Genomic DNA, 8,440 nt, shown 5'->3' with positions numbered 1-8,440 from the left:
CCAGTTGTCCGCATTTCTATTAAAATAATTCCACACCGAAGAGGTGATTTGTTTTGTATTTTGACCAGGCATGTCAATGGCCATATTCGTCCCACGGACAACAGGTATCTCCCCGGGTGCCTGACTTAAACAAACCACCTCACCATCAGAATCCTCCTTGTCATCTCCCTCCGCAGCGCCAGCAACACCCATATCCTCATCCTGGTGTACTTCAACAGTGACATCTTCAATTTGACTATCAGGAACTGGACTGCGGGTGCTCCTTCCAGCAATTGCAGGGGACGTGCAAATGGTGGAAGGCACAACCTCTTCCCGTCCTGTGTTGGAAAGGTCAGGCATCGCAACCGACACAATTGGACACTCCTTGGGGATTTGTGATTTAGAAGAACGAACAGTTCTTTGCTGTGCTTTTGCCATCTTAACTCTTTTAAGTTTTCTAGCAGGAGGATGACTGCTTCCATCCTCAGGTGAAGCTGAACCACTAGCCTTGAACATAGGCCAGGACCTCAGCCGTTCCTTGCCACTCCGTGTTGTAAATGGCACATTGGCAAGTTTACGCTTCTCCTCCGACGATTTTGATTTAGATTTTTGGGTCATTTTACTGAGCTTTATTTTTTTGGATTTTACATGCTCTCTACTATGACATTGTGCATCGGCCTTGGCAGACGACGTTGATGGCATTTCATCGTCTCGGCCATGACTAGTGGCAGCAGCTTCAGCACGAGGTGGAAGTGGATCTTGATCTTTCCCTATTTTACCCTCCACATTTTTGTTCTCCATTTTTTAATGTGTGGAATTATATGCCAGTAATAGATCAACGTATAATACTGGTGGTCACTGGTCAGCAAAACTCTGCACTGTATCCTCCTATATAATATACTGGTGGTCCCCAGTCCCCACAATAAAGCAGTGTGAGCACAGATATATGCAGCACACTGAGCACAGATATGGAGCGTTTTTCAGGCAGAGAACGTATAATACTGGTGGTTACTGGTCAGCAAAGCTCTGCACTGTACTCCTCCTATATAATATACTGTTGGTTCCCAGTCCCCACAATAAAGCAGTGTGAGCACAGATATATGCAGCACACAGAGCACAGATATGGAGCGTTTTTCAGGCAGAGAACGTATAATACTGGTGGTCACTGGTCAGCAAAACTATGCACTATACTCCTCCTATATAATATACTGGTGGTCCCCAGTCCCCACAATAAAGCAGTGTGAGCACAGATATATGCAGCACACTGAGCACAGATATGGAGCGTTTTTCAGGCAGAGAACGTATAATACTGGTGGTCACTGGTCAGCAAAACTCTGCACTGTACTCCTATATAATATACTGTTGGTCCCCAGTCCCCACAATAAAGCAGTGTGAGCACAGATATATGCAGCACACTGAGCACAGATATGGAGCGTTTTTCAGGTAGAGAACGTATAATACTGGTGGTCACTGGTCAGCAAAACTCTGCACTGTACTCCTCCTATATAATATACTGGTGGTCCCCAGTCCCCACAATAAAGCAGTGTGAGCACAGATATATGCAGCACACTGAGCACAGATATGGAGCATTTTTCAGGCAGAGAATATATAATACTGGTGGTCACTGGTCAGCAAAACTCTGCACTGTACTCCTCCTATATAATATACTGGTGGTCCCCAGTCCCCACAATAAAGCAGTGTGAGCACAGATATATGCAGCACACTGAGCACAGATATGGATCATTTTTCAGGCAGAGAACGTATAATACTGGTGGTCACTGGTCAGCAAAACTCTGCACTGTACTCCTCCTATATAATATATTGGTGGTCCCCAGTCCCCACAATAAAGCAATGTGAGCACAGATATATGCAGCACACTGAGCACAGATATGGAGAGTTTTTCAGGCAGAGAACGTATAATACTGGTGGTCACTGGTCAGCAAAATTCTGCACTGTACTACTCCTATACAATATACTGGTGGTCCCCAGTCCCCACAATAAAGCAGTGTGAGCACAGATACTGTATATGCAGCACACTGAGCACAGATATGGAGCGTTTTTCAGGCAGAGAACGTATAATACTGGTGGTCACTGGTCAGCAAAACTCTGCACTGTACTCCTCCTATATAATATACTGGTGGTCCCCAGTCCCCACAATAAAGCAGTGTGAGCACAGATATATGCAGCACACTGAGCACAGATATGGAGCGTTTTTCAGGCAGAGAACGTATAATACTGGTGGTCACTGGTCAGCAAAACTCTGCACTGTACTCCCCCTATATAATATACTGGTGGTTCCCACTCCCCACAATAAAGCAGTGTGAGCACAGATATATGTGCACCGGAAATTTTTCGGGTTTTGTGTTTTGGTTTTGGGTTCGGTTCCGTGGCCGTGTTTTGGGTTCGAACGCGTTTTGGCAAAACCTCACCGAATTTTTTTTGTCGGATTCTGGTGTGTTTTGGATTCGGGTGTTTTTTTCAAAAAACCCTAAAAAACAGCTTAAATCATAGAATTTGGGGGTCATTTTGATCCCAATGTATTATTAACCTCAATAACCATAATTTCCACTCATTTTTAGTCTATTCTGAACACCTCACACCTCACAATATTATTTTTAGTCCTAAAATTTGCACCGAGGTCGCTGGATGACTAAGCTCAGCAACCCAAGTGGCCGACACAAACACCTGGCCCATCTAGGAGTGGCACTGCAGTGTCACGCAGGATGGCCCTTCCAAAAAACACTCCCCAAACAGCACATGACGCAAAGAAAAAAAGAGGCGCAATGAGGTAGCTGTGTGACTAAGCTCAGCGACCCAAGTGGCCGACACAAACACCTGGCCCATCTAGGAGTGGCACTGCAGTGTCACGCAGGATGGCCCTTCCAAAAAACACTCCCCAAACAGCACATGACGCAAAGAAAAAAAGAGGCGCAATGAGGTAGCTGTGTGAGTAAGCTAAGCGACCCTAGTGGCCGACACAAACACCTGGCCCATCTAGGAGTGGCACTGCAGTGTCAGGCCGGATGGCCCTTCCAAAAAATACTCCCCAAACAGCACATGACGCAAAGAAGAAAAAAAAAGAGGCGCAATGAGGTAGCTGTGTGACTAAGATAAGTGACCCTAGTGGCCGACACAAACACCTGGCCCATCTAGGAGTGGCACTGCAGTGTCACGCAGGATGGCCCTTCCAAATAATACTCCCCAAACAGCACATGACGCAAAGAAGAAAAAAAAGAGGCGCAATGAGGTAGCTGTGTGACTAAGATAAGCGACCCTAGTGGCCGACACAAACACCTGGCCCATCTAGGAGTGTCACTGCAGTGTCACGCAGGATGGCCCTTCCAAAAAACACTCCCCAAACAGCACATGACGCAAAGAAAAATGAATGAAAAAAGAGGTGCAAGATGGAATTGTCCTTGGGCCCTCCCACCCACCCTTATGTTGTATAAACAGGACATGCACACTTTAACCAACCCATCATTTCAGTGACAGGGTCTGCCACACGACTGTGACTGAAATGACGGGTTGGTTTGGACCCCCACTAAAAAAGAAGCAATTAATCTCTCCTTGCACAAACTGGCTCTACAGAGGCAAGATGTCCACCTCATCATCATCCTCCGATTCATCACCGTGTACATCCCCCTCCTCACAGATTATCAATTCGTCCCCACTGGAATCCACCATCACAGCTCCCTGTGTACTTTGTGGAGGCAATTGCTCCTGGTGAATGTCTCCAAGGAGGAATTGATTATAATTCATTTTAATGAACATCATCTTCTCCACATTTTCTGGAAGTAACCTCGTACGCCGATTGCTGACAAGGTGAGCGGCGGCACTAAACACTCTTTCGGAGTACACACTTGTGGGAGGGCAACTTAGGTAGAATAAAGCCAGTTTGTGCAAGGGCCTCCAAATTGCCTCTTTTTCCTGCCAGTATAAGTACGGAATGTCTGACGTGCCTACTTGGATGCGGTCACTCATATAATCCTCCACCATTCTTTCAATGGTGAGAGAATCATATGCAGTGACAGTAGACGACATGTCCGTAATCATTGGCAGGTCCTTCAGTCCGGACCAGATGTCAGCATCAGCAGTCGCTCCAGACTGCCCTGCATCACCGCCAGCGGGTGGGCTCGGAATTCTGAGCCTTTTCCTCGCACCCCCAGTTGCGGGAGAATGTGAAGGAGGAGATGTTGACAGGTCGCGTTCCGCTTGACTTGACAATTTTCTCACCAGCAGTTATTTTGAACCCCTGCAGACTTGTGTCTGCCGGAAAGAGAGATCCAAGGTAGGTTTTAAATCTAGGATCGAGCACGGTGGCCAAAATGTAGTGCTCTGATTTCAACAGATTGACCACCCGTGAATCCTTGTTAAGCGAATTAAGGGCTCCATCCACAAGTCCCACATGCCTAGCGGAATCGCTCAGTGTTAGCTCCTCCTTCAATGTCTCCAGCTTCTTCTGCAAAAGCCTGATGAGGGGAATGACCTGACTCAGGCTGGCAGTGTCTGAACTGACTTCACATGTGGCAACTTCAAAGGGTTGCAGAACCTTGCACAATGTTGAAATCATTCTCCACTGCGCTTGAGTCAGGTGCATTCCCCCTCCTTTGCCTATATCGTAGGCAGATGTATAGGCTTGAATGGCCTTTTGCTGCTCCTCCATCCTCTGAAGCATAAAGAGCAGGGCTGGCCAAACCAGTCCTCGAGATCTACCAACAGTTCACATTTTCCAGACCACCTAGCTGGTGCACAGGTGTACAGGTGTAGTCATTACTAATTAAGATGTGCTGCATTCATTCCTAACTGACAATTCTACAGATCTCCAGGAGGCCTGGAAAACATGAACTGTTGGTAGATCTCAAGGACCAGTTTGGCCAGCCCTGATATAGAGGGTTGAATTCCACCTCGTTACCACCTCTTGCTTTAGATGATGGCAGGGCAGGTTCAGGACTGTTTGCTGGTGCTCCAGTCTTCGGCACGCGGTGGCTGAATGCCGAAAGTGGCCCGCAATTCTTTGGGCCACCAACAGCATCTCTTGCACGCCCCTGTCGTTTTTTAAATAATTCTGCACCACCAAATTCAAGGTATGTGCAAAACATGGGACGTGCTGGAATTTGCCCAGATTTAATGCACACACAATATTGCTGGCATTATCCGATGCCACAAATCCACAGGAGAGTCCAATTGGGGTAAGCCATTCTGCGATGATCTTCCTCAGTTGCCGTAAGAGGTTTTCAGCTGTGTGCGTATTCTGGAAAGTGGTGATACAAAGCGTAGCCTGCCTAGGAAAGAGTTGGCGTTTGCGAAATGCTGCTACTGGTGCCGCCGCTGCTGTTCTTGCGGCGGGAGTCAATACATCTACCCAGTGGGCTGTCACAGTCATATAGTCCTGAGTCTGCCCTGCTCCACTTGTCCACATGTCCGTGGTTAAGTGGACATTGGGTACATCTGCATTTTTTAGGACACTGGTGAGTCTTTTTCTGAGGTCTGTGTACATTTTCGGTATCGCCTGCCTAGAGAAATGGAACCTAGATGGTATTTGGTACCGGGGACACAGTACCTCAATCAAGTCTATAGTTGGCTCTGCAGTAATGATGGATACCGGAACCACGTTTCTCACCGCCCAGGATGCCAAGGCCTCAGTTATCCGCTTTGCAGCAGGATGACTGCTGTGATATTTCATCTTCCTCGCAAAGGACTGTTGGACAGTCAATTGCTTACTGGAAGTAGTAAAAGTCATCTTACGACTTCCCCTCTGGGATGACCATCGACTCCCAGCAGCAACAACAGCAGCGCCTGCAGCAGTAGGAGTTACACGCAAGGATGCATCGGAGGAATCCCAGGCAGGAGAGGACTCGTCAGAATTGCCAGTGACATGGCCTGCAGGACTATTGGCATTCCTGGGGAAGGAGGAAATTGACACTGAGGGAGTTGGTGGGGTGGTTTGCGTGAGCTTGGTTACAAGAGGAAGGGATTTACTGGTCAGTGGACTGCTTCCGCTGTCGCCCAAAGTTTTTGAACTTGTCACTGACTTATGATGAATGCGCTGCAGGTGACGTATAAGGGAGGATGTTCCGAGGTGGTTAACGTCCTTACCCCTACTTATTACAGCTTGACAAAGGCAACACATGGCTTGACACCTGTTGTCCGCATTTCTGTTGAAATACTTCCACACCGAAGAGCTGATTTTTTTGGTATTTTCACCAGGCATGTCAATGGCCATATTCCTCCCACGGACAACAGGTGTCTCCCCGGGTGCCTGACTTAAACAAACCACCTCACCATCAGAATCCTCCTTGTCAATTTTCTCCCCAGCGCCAGCAACACCCATATCCTCATCATCCTGGTGTACTTCAACACTGACATCTTCAATCTGACTATCAGGAACTGGACTGCGGGTGCTCCTTCCAGCACTTGCAGGGGGCGTGCAAATGGTGGAAGGCGCATGCTCTTCACGTCCAGTGTTGGGAAGGTCAGGCATCGCAACCGACACAATTGGACTCTCCTTGTGGATTTGGGATTTCGAAGAACGCACAGTTCTTTGCTGTGCTTTTGCCAGCTTAAGTCTTTTCATTTTTCTAGCGAGAGGCTGAGTGCTTCCATCCTCATGTGAAGCTGAACCACTAGCCATGAATATAGGCCAGGGCCTCAGCCGTTCCTTGCCACTCCGTGTGGTAAATGGCATATTGGCAAGTTTACGCTTCTCCGACGACGATTTTATTTTAGATTTTTGAGTCCTTTTTTTACTGACATTTTGTGTTTTGGATTTTACATGCTCTGTACTATGACATTGGGCATCGGCCTTGGCAGACGACGTTGATGGAATTTCATCGTCTCGGCCATGACTAGTGGCAGCAGCTTCAGCACGAGGTGGAAGTGGATCTTGATCTTTCCCTATTTTTGGAACCTCAACATTTTTGTACTCCATATTTTAATAGGCACAACTAAAAGGCACCTCAGGTAAACAATGGAGATGGATGGATACTAGTATACTTATGGATGACGAGTGACTGACGACACAGAGGTAGCTACAGCCGTGGACTACCGTACTGCGTCTGCTAGTATAGAGATGATAATGATATAAAAAATGTATATATATCACTACTGCAGGTATATATAATATAATGACGGACCTGCTGGACACTGTCAGCAGACTCCTAAACTACTAGTATGAAGAAGAAAGAAAAAAAAACCCCACCACAGGTAGGTATACAATTATGAACGAGCACTGACGACACAGAGGTAGCTACAGCCGTGGACTACCGTACTGCGTCTGCTAGTATAGAGATGATAATGATATAAAATATATATATATATATATATCACTACTGCAGGTATATATAATATAATGACGGACCTGCTGGACACTGTCAGCAGACTCCTAAACTACTAGTATGAAGAAGATAGAAAAAAAAAACCCACCACAGGTAGGTATACAATTATGGACGAGCACTGACGACACAGAGGTAGCTACAGCCGTGGACTACCGTACTGCGTCTGCTAGTATAGAGATGATAATGATATAAAAAATATATATATATCACTACTGCAGGTATATATAATATAATGACGGACCTGCTGGACACTGTCAGCAGACTCCTAAACTACTAGTATGAAGAAGATAGAAAAAAAAAACCCACCACAGGTAGGTATACAATTATGGACGAGCACTGACGACACAGAGGTAGCCACAGCCGTGGAATACCATACTGCGTCTGCTAATATAGAGATGATAAAGATGATAGAGATGAACAAAAAAAATATAACACTACTGCAGGTAAATATTTATATAATATAATGAATGACGGACCTGCTGGACACTGTCAGCAGAATGCGTTTATAGAATAAAAAAAAAAAACACCACAGGAGTGCTTAACTTTTTCAGGCAGACAATATACTGGTGGTCACTGGTCAGTCACACTGGCAGCAAAAGTGTGCACTGTACTCCTGCTATAACTGCACCCCAGTCTCCCCCACAATTCAGCTGTGTGAGCAGTGAGCACTCAGCACAGTCAGATATACATAGATGATATTATTATCATGCAGCACACTGAGGCTGAGCACAGATATGGTATGTGACTGTGTATCGTTTTTTTTCAGGCAGAGAACGGATTATATTAAATAATAAATAAAACTGGTGGTGGTCAGTCACTAGTAACTATCAGCAAAACTCTGCACTCTGAGTACTCCTAATGCTCCCCAAAATTACTAAGTAATCAACTCAAGTGTCTCTATCTATTCTAATGGAAAGGACGCCAGCCACGTCCTCTCCCTATCAATCTCAATGCACGTGTGAAAATGGCGGCGACGCGCGGCTCCTTATATAGAATCCGAGTCTCGCGATAGAATACGAGCCTCGCGAGAATCCGACAGCGGGATGATGACGTTCGGGCGCGCTCGGGTTAGCCGAGCAAGGCGGGAAGATCCGAGTCTGCCTCGGACCCGTGTAAAAAGGCTGAAG

This window comes from Pseudophryne corroboree, chromosome 5, assembly GCF_028390025.1.
Source record: "Pseudophryne corroboree isolate aPseCor3 chromosome 5, aPseCor3.hap2, whole genome shotgun sequence".
In the NCBI taxonomy this organism is placed as follows: domain Eukaryota; kingdom Metazoa; phylum Chordata; class Amphibia; order Anura; family Myobatrachidae; genus Pseudophryne; species Pseudophryne corroboree.
The sequence above is the reverse complement of the archived record's forward strand: the minus strand, read 5'-3'. Positions refer to the sequence as shown.